Source organism: Adiantum capillus-veneris, chromosome 16, assembly GCF_014529385.1.
Source record: "Adiantum capillus-veneris isolate H3 chromosome 16, ASM1452938v2, whole genome shotgun sequence".
NCBI lineage: Eukaryota > Viridiplantae > Streptophyta > Polypodiopsida > Polypodiales > Pteridaceae > Adiantum > Adiantum capillus-veneris.
The window spans coordinates 64,605,698-64,619,341 of NC_140946.1; the positions used below are offsets into that span (position 1 = coordinate 64,605,698).

The 13,644-nt window shown below is 45.2% G+C and overlaps 1 pseudogene; it reads left to right on the forward strand.

Moving 5' to 3' along the window:
- The first annotated feature begins 909 nt into the window (after positions 1 to 909).
- Positions 910 to 2,692, forward strand: LOC147439178 (uncharacterized; annotated as a pseudogene).
- Positions 2,693 to 13,644: the final 10,952 nt, after the last annotated feature.

Genomic DNA, 13,644 nt, shown 5'->3' on the forward strand with positions numbered 1-13,644 from the left:
ATAGTGATTTTCAGTACATTTTTCACACAGGAGTGATGCCTGACAACATGAGTGAGGGCTTGATCTACCTCATTTCCAAGGAGGGTGGCTCCTTGGATGAGATTCGACAATGGCGCCCCATCACCATCCTCAACTCAGCCTACAAAATTCTTGCCAAGGCTCTGAGTTTGAGGATTCAGCCACTTCTAGAGAGCCTTACACATGGACTTAGACAGTTTTTGTTAAGGAACGCAGTATCCTTGACAACATCTTTACTTTTTGGGAGGCTTCTGCCCTAGCACGGCTCTGTGGTGAGGACCTAGTGACTCTTCTTCTCGATCCTCAGAAGGCCTACGATAGAATTGACTGGGACTTTCTAGAGGGCACTCTACGCAGGATGGGCTACTCTAATGCTTGGATTAGAGGGATGTCATCTTTGTACAGACAGGCTCACAGTCAGGTACTTTTGGCAGGAAGTAGAGGTGATCGCTTCATGCTTACATGTTCATTCAGACAGGGTTGTCCTCTTGCCCCCTTCCTCTTTCTGTTCTATGCGGAGGTTATGAGCAGGTTTTTGGTGTTGTAGCAGGTTGTTCTACAAGGATTAGCACTCCCTATTCGGGGAGATGAGCTACTAGATGCTAAGTTTGCCGCCCGACGACTCAGCCTTGTACATAGATGGCCAGGAGGCCAACCTTCACAAGTGTGAGAAGGCTCTGGAGACCTTCTGTTGTGCATCAGGGACACTGATCAACTGGAGAAAGACAATGGCTTTCTCGGTTGGTAGTGTTCATGTGCCCGATTGGATGCCAGGAGATGAAGAAGAAGATGGAGACAGGATTGCTATAGTCGGCAATCACAGTAGTCAGTGGACCTAGGCCCAAACAGATTGATGAGCATCAAGATGTAAAATCCCTTTGTTTTATTGATATGCATTTGATCAAAGCACAGGAAGCTGATGCCAGGCTAAAAAAAGTAGAAGAAGTGCCAACCAGGTTTCAAAAGAGATAGTGAGGCATATTCAGAGTGCCACCCAATTTGCTTGCTCAAGAGGATGAGGTGATAGAAGATCTTAAAGAAGAAGTGTTAATCCCAGATCCAGCATGAGGCTGACAGCAAAGGTGCAGGAATCAGCAAGATCAGAAGAGGAGTCTGACAGTTCTCATAGCTCTAGCAGCAATTTGGACACAGATAGCATGTGGGAGACAGAATCCATCTCTTCTAGGTATGAAAGTTATGATGTTTTTCATGTAGATGAAGTGGAGAAAGATGTATATGTGTTTCCTATCAAGCAGCTGAAGGTCGAGGAGAAGCATAGTGCAGGTGTGGAAATGCCTTGTGTGAACCGGCCAGTCGAGGAGCCTTCTCTTGTGTCTCGTGATGGTGAGTCCCTATTGGAGGAAGCGGTATGGTTTGAATGTGCATCCGACCTAATTGAAGAGCAGGTTTTTGAGGATGACTTGCAGGAGCTAGTAACAGAAGCTGTGGTAGATCATGTTGATTTATCTATGTAGGGGGTGGGACAACCTTGCCTTGATGCGGATGTCGAGGTTCACTTTGAAGTTTTGGAGCTAGTTTGTGGCCGTGGAGAGCGAGCTCCGGCAGATGACTCTATGGAAACTGATACAAGTGCAGCCTATAAAGGGAGAGGTTCCCTGCAGAGAGGAAGGTTCCACCAACTTTGCAAGTGATGAGGTATTTGAAGAACCGGTTGAAGCTATAGCAGGTCATACTCTTGAGTATGAAAAGATGGTTTTGGAGCCATGTTTAGAGGGTTTGGGTACAGGTTTGCAAAGGGAACATGTTTGCTTGGCTATGCAGCAAGTGGAGGCAAATGGCAAGTTCTTGCTATTTTATGTGATGCTATGGATACATGTATTATTGGAGGTTGCTTTACACGTATTTTTGTATCAGTGGCGAGGTTTTTTTGAAGTGGACTATACTATGGAGGGTTCTGTAGCAGATGACATGGTAGCTACTTATGGTACCAATGCTTCAAGTGGCTGAAAGTATTCTTATGGTTGGCACCAAGTCTTGTGGATGCAGGGTGACAAAGCTCCATGCTATGAAGAGTTGTTAGGGTGGCCTGTCTATTGGCCTACAAGTGCAAAGGACGGCTTAGATATACATGCATTACAAATGAATGGCCAAAACCAATCCTTTGCATTTGCTCCAGGTGGACTATACATATTCTTAAGGAATCTTCGAGCTTTGCATTTGACCGAGGCGGGTGCTACAGTCAGTGAAAGTCTCTCTCTATCTATCTATTGCTATTTATCTAGCTCTTGTACATAGTATCTATCCGTTTCTTCTTATGCAATGATATATTATCTAAATAATGATACGGTTGAGCATGAATGCTCAACAAGGGGGTGGGCAATGATGGTGCACCCAACTCCTATTTACCTAGGAAGAAGCCAGCAGTAGGTGAGCATGTACTAGATGCAGGGTGGAGGAGGCTGACTTGGGATATGTATGCCAAATTAGGTTTTTTGCGGTTCAAATTGTGGATTTTGAGCTCTATTAGTCAAGAAGCTTAAAGGTGGTGCAATTGTGGTATGTATACCAGATGGGTGGTCAAGATCGGTGCTTCAAAGTTTTCTATGTGCTTGAGTGACGGTGCTTTGCCATTTGTCAGTTGGATGTCGCATTGAGCTCAAAGCCAAAAAACGATCGCGACAGTCGTGTTTGGGATCTTCGAACCAAAACTTGAATACCTAGAGTCTTGATGCTTGCCAACAAGCAATGTAGTTGTTTTCCTATGGTATGCCGTGAAAAAGTAGCCATGGAGTGCGTGTGATGCGAAGCCAGGTCGAATCTTTTTTTTAAATAGCAAAGTCGAAGTTGAAGGAAAAGAAAAATTGAAAACAACGTTTTTCTGTGGCGTCGCTACGACCTGCAGCAAGGAAAGCAGCAAGGGAAAGAGGTGGAGGTTCCGCCATCTAGAGGGCATGCAAGACAAAGCGAGTGCACAAGGAGGAGAATAGAGAGGGAGGAATGAGTTGCACGTGGTGGTTGACAAAACAGGAGCGGAGATGTCCCGATGCATGGAAAGGGCCGAAAAAGATCAGGAGGGCACGTCACTAGTGTTGGTATGACCAGGCGCAGCCTTACATGGTGGGCATGCTATACAAGGGTGATGGCTTGTTGTATAAGCGAGGCCTCCGAAATGCAAGACAGGGGGAGTACATGGTTGGTAAGAGAGGAGCAAGGGGAGTCTGTAAACCAAAGCATGCCCAGGGCTGCAGGTAGTAGCCGTCATATCAGGTAAGGGAGCGGCCATAGGTGGGGGGCTCGCGTCCAGCAAGGCGGAGACCACTGGCCTGCACCAGCTGAGGAGGGTTGCCAGTTAGATACAGAGGACGGATTGGGTCTACATGAGAGGAGGTTGAGGTTTTTGAGGAAGGGGAGGTCGATTGGAGGCCGCCATAGGAGCTAAAAGTGAGCACTCCAGTGTTGAGGAGACTTGGACAGGCTGTGAGGAGTTGGAGATGCTTGGGCAGCTACCTACACTTATTGGGAAGAGGAGAGCCGCATGTAGCTGCAGATGGTCGAGTGGTACAGATGAGGGAGTTTGCCTACTACAGAAAGAGGACAATATTGTCATGTGAATCAAGGTCTTGAGCAGTTGGTGGCCGCCAAGAGAAGAGAGGAGAGTTGGGCGCTAGAGGGGAAAAAACACTGCAATGGTGGTGTTTGTGGGGATTGACGTACTAAAGTGGGGCGCTATTGCATGGTGATCTAAAAACCGCCACTATAACATATGCGCGGTATTATTGCTCACATTATCGTAAAAAAACAAACAAATTTGGAATATGAAAATTCCCATATGTGGAAAAGATTGCAGCAACATTTGCGGTAATGGTCTAGCGGTAACAGTCGCGGTAATGGCTGCGGCTATATTTTCGCGTCTATTACCACGCCGTTTACTTCAAACATACCCTGGACAGTTACCACGTAAATGTTATCGCAGGCATTACCGCGGGCGGGTTTATTATAAAAAAACAGATGACCGTTTGGATTGTCTTCTGCAGGACCATCCAAAAGGTCATCTATTATTTTATTTATTTAAGATATTTTACAAAATTATTATTAATTACAACAAAATATCACAATTGGACAATACATTGAGCCAAAAAAGATTGATAATTTCATTTACATAAGTGGAATTACAATTGGGGGAGGTATTGAGCCAAAAAATGATAGGTATTGCATTTACATAAAGGGCAAAAAAAGCCCGCGTGTACAAAATAGAGTATGGTCATGTGGGATAGGGCAAACGGGGCCCGCGTATACAAAATAGAGGATGCTCATGGGAGAGATGGCGGCATTTTGCGTGGAACTCCTTGACTCTGCAAAACCAGAAAAAGAAACAATTAACACTTTGTTATTTAATATTTGATATAAAATCAACCATTTGATTATTTAAATAAGATTAAACTTACATGTTGCAGACCTGTGCACGCATTTTCAAACTCCTCTCGAGAGATCATTTGATTTTCAAACAACCAACCCCAAGTTTGATACTCGGTATGGTTCTCTCTATATCTCTGCACATCTCTGATCGGGCGACTCATGGTAATGTTATACTGACAAAAAATAGCAACCAATTAATTAAATGAAAAACATTAGACCTTTTACAATAAAACAAATACTTTTACTTATATATTTGTCTTTCCAAGCCGTTTTTCCTCCCGAACCATAATGCGTAGGAGTCTGATGGGATCTGGCCTCAACTTGACGCGCATACATCCTCGCACCCATTGCCCTTTCGTCCTCTTTCTCGCCCATAGCTGTCTCCCACTCCACATCATGGACATTTCGTGGCCGATAGCTATGCTCTGGAGACTCCATGGTCTTCTTTACAGCTCTCCTCACACTAGATTTTTTGTTCTTGAGAAATGTTTTGACATGCTCTTGCAACCATTGCCTTGAGAATTGTTGCCCCTCAGGGTTGGGGAAACGCATGTGCATGGTTGTCTCTATATATGTGAGGTTGTAGGGATCTTGCTGATCAAATTTGAGAAAACAATTGATATGTAGAGTGGAATAATTGGTTGACGTTGTGAGCGGGATGAAAACACACACAGCGCCTCTATAACGACCCGACACACACTCTTGGGAAGATACACACACACACTATGGGGCACCACTCGGCTTACACAACACACCTGGCCGAGACAGGGAACACACCTCTGGAGTGAGAGGAGAGAGACTATCCACTTGCCCACTCCACACAAACACACACACACACACACACACCCAAAAACTCAGCTCAAAAGAGGAGAATTTCTGATGTTTAGATACAAATGAGCTTGGGCCAACACCAATGGGGCAAACAGCTCACACAATATGGGTAAAATAAGCCAGATACAATCACAAACTGGAGCAGAAACTTCGCTCATAGGAGAAACTTACACAGAAAAACAGCAGGAAAAGAGTGAGGAATTTGGCAAAATGGACAGCGCCATCGCGTCCGGAACGGCCCAAAACCCCAGTCTACAATGTCAAAGTGCTCAAATCCGACCTCGGATGAGCAGTTTACGGCCAAAACAGGCTCCAAAAACCCCAAAAACACACCTGCGGCTGTTCCTCCTCTCTTCTCCACGTTTTTTCTGGTCTTCTCTCTGTTTTTTCAGTTCCCACACTTAGCTTTATTAGTTGGGCACCCTTGGCCTTTTAGATGACCTCAAACGGACCCCGAACAGGCCAAAAACTGACCTCGCAGTGCATAGTTGTCACCTTTTTGCATCATTCGCACACCTGGCACTCAGCTTTTTTCCAATAATGCATTTCGCCACCACGTGAAGTGGCCCCAAAAAAAGGTCCTCATGATGACCTTTCTGCATAATTCTCACAAGCAAACACCCACGTTGTGTCCGTCCTCATCTGCGTGCAAATATTGACCTCGTTCGCCCTCCTGACGCCACTAGATGCCATCTGACGCACCTGCTGACCTCACGTCGTCGGCCCGCGGATAGCTTCCTCGAGAAGTTTTACGCGCTACCAACTCCTCCTTATTGTAGAAAAACACAATGGTACTAGTAACGATGAAAATCGATGCACTATGTACATGGTGTCCTACCTGTACACATGTGGGCCCCACGTAACCACCTGGCTCTGGAAAATGGGCAATACTTTATTTGATGCACCATGCATGGGTATGTACATATGCGCAATCCCTTGCTCCAAAAAACTCCTGACATAATTTGCCCATCCCCTAGCCTGCTAGATCATTCATGATCAGCAGCAGCAAAGAGAGATATGAGACTCGCCGCATCACAAGTCTCCTCATCCTTCACCAACATTTCTTGCTCCACCGACAACTCATCTTGTTCCCCCATCATCAATCTAGCATGATACAATTTAAGACGCAATCCATTTACCCTTGACTTATGTAGAACACCATCCAGGTTAGCCAGCTGATATGTGCCATTTGGAAAACACTCTACTACCTTGAAAGGGCCTTCCCACTTAATTTGAAACTTCTTTTGGAAGGTGTTGTCCAGCTTACTGTTGTAGCGCAAAACCAAGTCATGTTGCTTGATACCCTTACTTTTGACCTTTTCATTTAGCTTTGTCAAAGCCTTATCCTGCATCTGCCCATAATGCTCCAATGCGCTCATCCTATCCAACTGGACCTCTTGTAATTGCAAGAGCCTCTCTTTGAATGCATCACTAGGCGGCCCAAGCAACTTCTCTAACATCTTGACCGCAGGCAACTCTACCTCCACAGGCAATAGTGCTTCCTTTCCATACACCAAATGAAATGGAGTAAACCCTGTACCTGTCTTCACCGAAGTACGGTAAGCCCATAATGCACTAGGCAATTCCAAATCCCAATTCTTTCCTTGGTGCTCTGTCACTTTCGAAAGAATCTGTACCAACTCACCATTGAATCTTTCATTCAAGCCATTACACTGCGGGTAATAAGGAGTGGTATGCTGGTGCCTAATCTTCATCTTTGCACATAAAAAATCTAGCAGTTTAGCTCTAAAGCCAGGCCCCTTATCTGAAAGTAACTCCAGTGGCACCCCAAACTTGCAACATATTTCATCATACACAAATTTTGCCACATCCTTTGCAGTGATCTGTTTTACTGCTATAGCCTCTGCCCATCTAGAGAGATAGTCCACTGCCGTCAAGATATAGCTTTTGCCCCTGCTTGTGATAGGTAACGGGCCTATTGCATCAATCCCCCACTTTTCAAACACATCAAACGCCATAATGGTTTTTCGTAGCTCTGGCTTCAACACTCTCTTCCCAAATGCTTGACACCTATTGCAAGACCTACACCAATGGTGAACATCCTTGTGCAAACTAGGCCATACATACCCCTCTTGCAAAATCTTATGCAAGGTGATCTTTAGAGCAAAATGGCCACCACATGCGCCTTCGTGATTCTCTTCCAACACTCTGTAAAGCTCCTCCCGCCAAGGTACACGTCTCAACACGAGATCAGCCCCTTTCATGTATAAGACATCACCAATCAATTTGTACCTGTATGCTCTACGCACAAAGCCATACTTCTTAGACTTCTGAATCTCCTTTGGAATGATTCCTGTTAGCAAAAACTCCTCTTCTTGAGCCAAACTTTCCCGGCCATGATAAAGAGGTAAAGTGGTCCTCAACACAAATAGCTCCCCAATCATGCCTTGAGCTGCTTCATGTGCCTCTCCATTTAGAGCACGTTCAATGTGTCTGATACTCCATGCTTCAAACTTTTTTAACAGGCCTTTAATTCTGAAGCACATTTCCTTCAATGAGGTGTTCTTGCTCTTCCACACACCCAACACTTGCTTCACCACTAACAAGGCATCACCTTTTATGCTCAACCTTCGAACCCCATGCTTCAAACAAATGTGTAATCCGGCTTCCAATGTAGCATATTCAGCCTCATTGTTACTATGAGCATCCAATTTGAACCCTCTCTTGCATACTAGCTTCCCCTCTGGATCATAAAGTGCTATACCCCCTGAAGCTGCATCATGGCTCTTTCTGTATGAACCATCAAAGAACAACACATGTGCATTGCTGATCTGTGGCACTTCTTCAACTACCTTTCTCACCACCTCTTCCTTAACAATAAGGGGATTCTCCTTGTAGGTCAACAAATCAGCTAGGGTAGCCCTTGTACTATCTTCCACTAGAAAAGAGAACTCAAACTCTTGCAGCTCAATTACCCATTTCTTCACCACATTTGACATGTTAATACCATTAATTAACTGTGGCAAAAAGGCATAACTCGTCAAGAAAACAAAAGGCCGTGGTAGCAAGTAATGACGAAATCGTCGACAAGCAAATATTACACTAGCCATCACTAGCTCTACTTCCGATAACTTTCTCTCCGCTACCAACTTCACTCGGCTTGCACAATACACTGGCCTCATATAATGGCTGCCCTTCCCCTTTTGCAATAGCATGGCTCCAATGGCATCATCCCCCACTGATGGATTTACATAAAAAACTTTCTCCCAATCAGGAGCCTGCATGGCTGACAACCCCCCTAACACCTCTTTCACCTCTTGAAACACTTCTTCACACTTGTCATCCCATTGCAATGGATCATGCTTTGCCACTTGCTGTAATGGATAAAGAAGCTGCGAAGACAATGGAATAAACCGTGCCATGTACTTCACTTTGTGTATAAAGGTTGCCAATTGCTTCGTACTCATAGGTGATGGAAGAAGAATAATAGACTTCACCTTATCTGGATCAGCCTCAATGCCATTTTCTGACACCATATGGCCCAATAACTTCACCCTTGGCTGTGCTAGATGACATTTCTTTGGATTTAGTTGTCCTCCACATTCATCATATCGAGCCAATACCATCTGCAGCTTCTCATGGTGTTCAGCCCTACTGCTATAAACACAGAAGTCATCCATAAAAGCCTTAACACAACTACCAATGAATGGTTCCAGCACCCAATTTGCTCTTTCTTGATAGAAAGATGGTCCATTTGACAACCCAAACGGCAACACTGTGTAGCAATAGCAGCCCCATGGCGTAATAAAAGTTGTCTTTGTGCGGTCTTTAAGAGCAATCTTCAATTGAAAATAGCCTGAAAAACCATCACACACACTGTACCTCTCATAACCTGCCACTGAATCCAAGATCTGATCGATGAATGGAAGAGGATATGGGTTCTTCTTAGTGGCTGCGTTTAAGGGTTTAAAATCCACACAAATTCTCCACTTCCCATCCTTCTTTGGACTGACTACAACTGGACTCACCCATTCTGTGGTCTCCACTGGAACTATGAACCCTGCCTTCAATAACTTGTCCACCTCTACCCGCAAGGCTTCCATTTGCTCTTGACCCATCCTTCTTAGCCTTTGCCGCACTGGCTTAGCACCTTCTTTCAGCTCTATATGCATCTCTTCACCCTTGAACCCTCTGATCTCTTCATATGAAGTAATGAACAAATTAGGAAAACTAGCCAGCATATGCAAATATATATCCTTCTCCATAGCTGAGAGGTCTCCACTAATCATTTGCGTCATTAATTCCTGCTTTTTTGACAACTCAACCTTGGTTTGCATCAGCCCTTCAATCACTTCATAAGGTCCTTCACTTTCATCTTCAACTTCATTCGCAAATGCGACTAAACCACACTCCTGGATTTCTTTATCCATCAAAAGAAATGCAACATCAACATCCTCATCACTGCTGGTAGTGCTATCACTATCCTCATCTGTCACCGTGGAAGAGTCTTCATCACTAGACTCATCCTCATCTTCATAAAGCTCCTCTAATCGTTTCCTTGTGTCCATATTATAAAGCTTCTTGGTACCTGTCTTTCCATAGAGGCTAATTGTACCATGTCGCCAATCTTGAACAGCTCCCACTGCACGTAACCATGGTCTGCCCAGTATAATAGGATATGCTCCCAACCCTGCTGGCATCACATGAAAATCAACCACTGCCTTTGCATCATATGCCTCCACTTCTAAGCTCTTTACAACACCCAAGCATTTTACTTTTTGATGGTTTGCCAATCTGATCCGAAAACCTGACACCCCAGCCACTGTGAGACCCATCTTCTCAACGCATGAGTGTGTTATGACGCATATTTGGGCTCCGCCATCCACATAACCTTGTCCCAAATTTTTCCTTTTATGCCACACATCTACTATTGGACAAATGTCTGGTAGCTCGTCCATTGCCAACACCTTCACTGAACCTCTCTCTGGCTCTTTCTCCATTGGGTTAACCATCCTCTTCCACTGTCGCTTTAGCTTAGGAACCATTTCTATGAGCTGCCCAAAAGTAACATCTGCCTTCCTGCTCGTCAGATCCTCCTTCAAGTCATAGCTTAATTGCCCATCCCCTAGTGGAAAATCTGAAACATGAAACTTTCGACGAGCTCTCCTTTTCCTCTTGGCCTTGACATCCTCGCCTTCATGGCTCTTTCCTTTCTTCTTACTAGGACCTGGGGCACTTCTTCCTTCCTTATCCTCTGTGGTCCTCTTCCCAATAGGCATCACTAATGTATCCTCTAGCTTTGATGCCTTCTCCAAGGTGACTACACTTAGCACTTTTGTCTTTCCCTTTTCCTCCTGGGTCAGTCCACTGGTCCCTTCGTCTCCCTTAATTTCGATGCCATAATCATTTGATCTAGTTAGCACCTGTCTTGGCAATGGATACATGTCTCCCCCCATCCTTGGTGGCTTATCACATTGCGGGCTGATGTGACCCAACTCTCCACAATTATAACATGTGGGCGTCTGCCTCCAAAACCTACTATTACTTTGTCCAGCACCATTCCTAGGTCTTTCTTCACCTCCTGGCTGATTTGCAAACCGCCCTCGACCTCGATTATTTCCCACTTGACCTAGCATGTTTAGGCTGAGATTCTTCATCAGATCAACCACTTGCCTCATGTCTTGCCTTAGGCCATCATCTTGCACTGCTGTAGTGACCACTGCTGGCATAACCTGAGTAGTAACAGGAACCACTGGTTCATGATGAACCCCTGACATGCGCCCTTGTAAAGACTCTATAGGCTGAAATTCAGACCTCATTGGCAACGACTCCACCCCTAACTGGCTCATTTTCCTCAGCTTCCACTCTTTGTTCCTTGCTACCTCTAGTGCATCTTCATATGTCCTAGGCTTCTTTAGCTCTACTCTCCAACGTATATTCTCCCAAAGACCAGCCAAGAACCTGTCCTTCTTCATCATGTCAGGCGGGGGTACCTGTGGTGCTAAAGCCTTGCACATTCGCTCCCATGCCAATGAAAACTTACGTATGTACGCATCTACTGGCTCACCTTCCTTTTGCACCAAAGCCTGTACTTCTTGCCACACTTTGTCAGGGTCTTCTATCTTCACAAACTCCACTTCCAATCCATGCCTTAGATTGTCCCAACTCAATCTTATAGGTGGATCAGCCATACGCAACTCCTCTTCAAATGCTTTGGACCAAGCTCGTGCATCACTCTTCAAACAAATTTGGAGAAGGCGTAACATTTGCGTAGGGTCATGAATCTGGTTGCTAATGCAGGCAACCTCCATCTTTTCCAAAAATTCTTCCACATCTTCATCACTTCTTCCATGAAACTCGGGATAAGAGAAAGCCATGGCTACCCAAATTATGATGCTTTGAGAACCCCTTCGAACACACGTGCAAGAACCCAAAACTTTTCACTACCCAATCCCCAGAAACTTCAATGGAGCTCAGCTTTAGATGAGAACAAACACATGCACATCAAATGAGTTTTCATAGTTGATCATCGGAATGACAACAGGCAAAGGACATTCCAGGATCTCTCTCAATCTTCTTGGCCCAAACATAAAGACTATGCGCTGCTGGAAAAAGATCTTCCTGGACACATGAACATTAATCTGAATTCTTTGCGTTAAATGAAAAGGAGTGAACTGAGGGCCATTTTGATCATCCATTAAAGCCAACCATGAAGCTCCCAAGAAGGCACACCTGACTCAACCTCTGATTTTGCCAAAATTTCAGCAGCATAACAGCATAAATGGCTCAAAATACCAAAAAACCAGCCATCATAACTTGGGAAAATTTCGACAGAGTTTCCCCAGAAGTAGAGCAGTAGGAACCCAAAATATAGACTGTCTATGTATGCATAAACTGTCAACAATAGAACCCGAGCATCAAGTAGGACTCACTAGTACATAGCCTATGGCGAGGTCACGAAAAGGGTGCTCCAGCTACCTGTATCACCGAAAGGATCTCCACATTTGAGAATCCCCCAGCTCAATAAAAACCTCACGCTATCGACCCTCACACGAAAGCTAATGCAAATCGCGTATAGTCAAGTCTCAGAAATGACTATCTTCCAAACCAAGTCTCAGAAATGGCTGGGACTGCCAAATACAACCAAGTATGGCTCCACAAATGCGTACAATGGCAGTTTCCACAAGTAACGTACAATCCAGCAGACAATGCGCTCAAATAGGCGCCAAGTGACGCATTCCCGTGGCAACTGCAACTGACTCCCACTGTCAGTGTAACACTGAACTCCAGCTACCTATACCTATGTGAATCACCTGTACCTGTACCTGTCCCTGTAACCTGTAACCTGTAACCTGTAATCCCGAATCTCGAAGCTTGAAGCTCGAAGCAGAAGGTACTCGAAGAAGATCCTCCGTGGGGGCGCCAAAAGAATGTGAGCGGGATGAAAACACACACAGCGCCTCTATAACGACCCGACACACACTCTTGGGAAGATACACACACACACTATGGGGCACCACTCGGCTTACACAACACACCTGGCCGAGACAGGGAACACACCTCTGGAGTGAGAGGAGAGAGACTATCCACTTGCCCACTCCACACAAACACACACACACACACACACCCAAAAACTCAGCTCAAAAGAGGAGAATTTCTGATGTTTAGATACAAATGAGCTTGGGCCAACACCAATGGGGCAAACAGCTCACACAATATGGGTAAAATAAGCCAGATACAATCACAAACTGGAGCAGAAACTTCGCTCATAGGAGAAACTTACACAGAAAAACAGCAGGAAAAGAGTGAGGAATTTGGCAAAATGGACAGCGCCATCGCGTCCGGAACGGCCCAAAACCCCAGTCTACAATGTCAAAGTGCTCAAATCCGACCTCGGATGAGCAGTTTACGGCCAAAACAGGCTCCAAAAACCCCAAAAACACACCTGCGGCTGTTCCTCCTCTCTTCTCCACGTTTTTTCTGGTCTTCTCTCTGTTTTTTCAGTTCCCACACTTAGCTTTATTAGTTGGGCACCCTTGGCCTTTTAGATGACCTCAAACGGACCCCGAACAGGCCAAAAACTGACCTCGCAGTGCATAGTTGTCACCTTTTTGCATCATTCGCACACCTGGCACTCAGCTTTTTTCCAATAATGCATCTCGCCACCACGTGAAGTGGCCCCAAAAAAAGGTCCTCATGATGACCTTTCTGCATAATTCTCACAAGCAAACACCCACGTTGTGTCCGTCCTCATCTGCGTGCAAATATTGACCTCGTTCGCCCTCCTGACGCCACTAGATGCCATCTGACGCACCTGCTGACCTCACGTCGTCGGCCCGCGGATAGCTTCCTCGAGAAGTTTTACGCGCTACCAACTCCTCCTTATTGTAGAAAAACACAATGGTACTAGTAACGATGAAAATCGATGCACTATGTACATGGTGTCCTACCTGTACA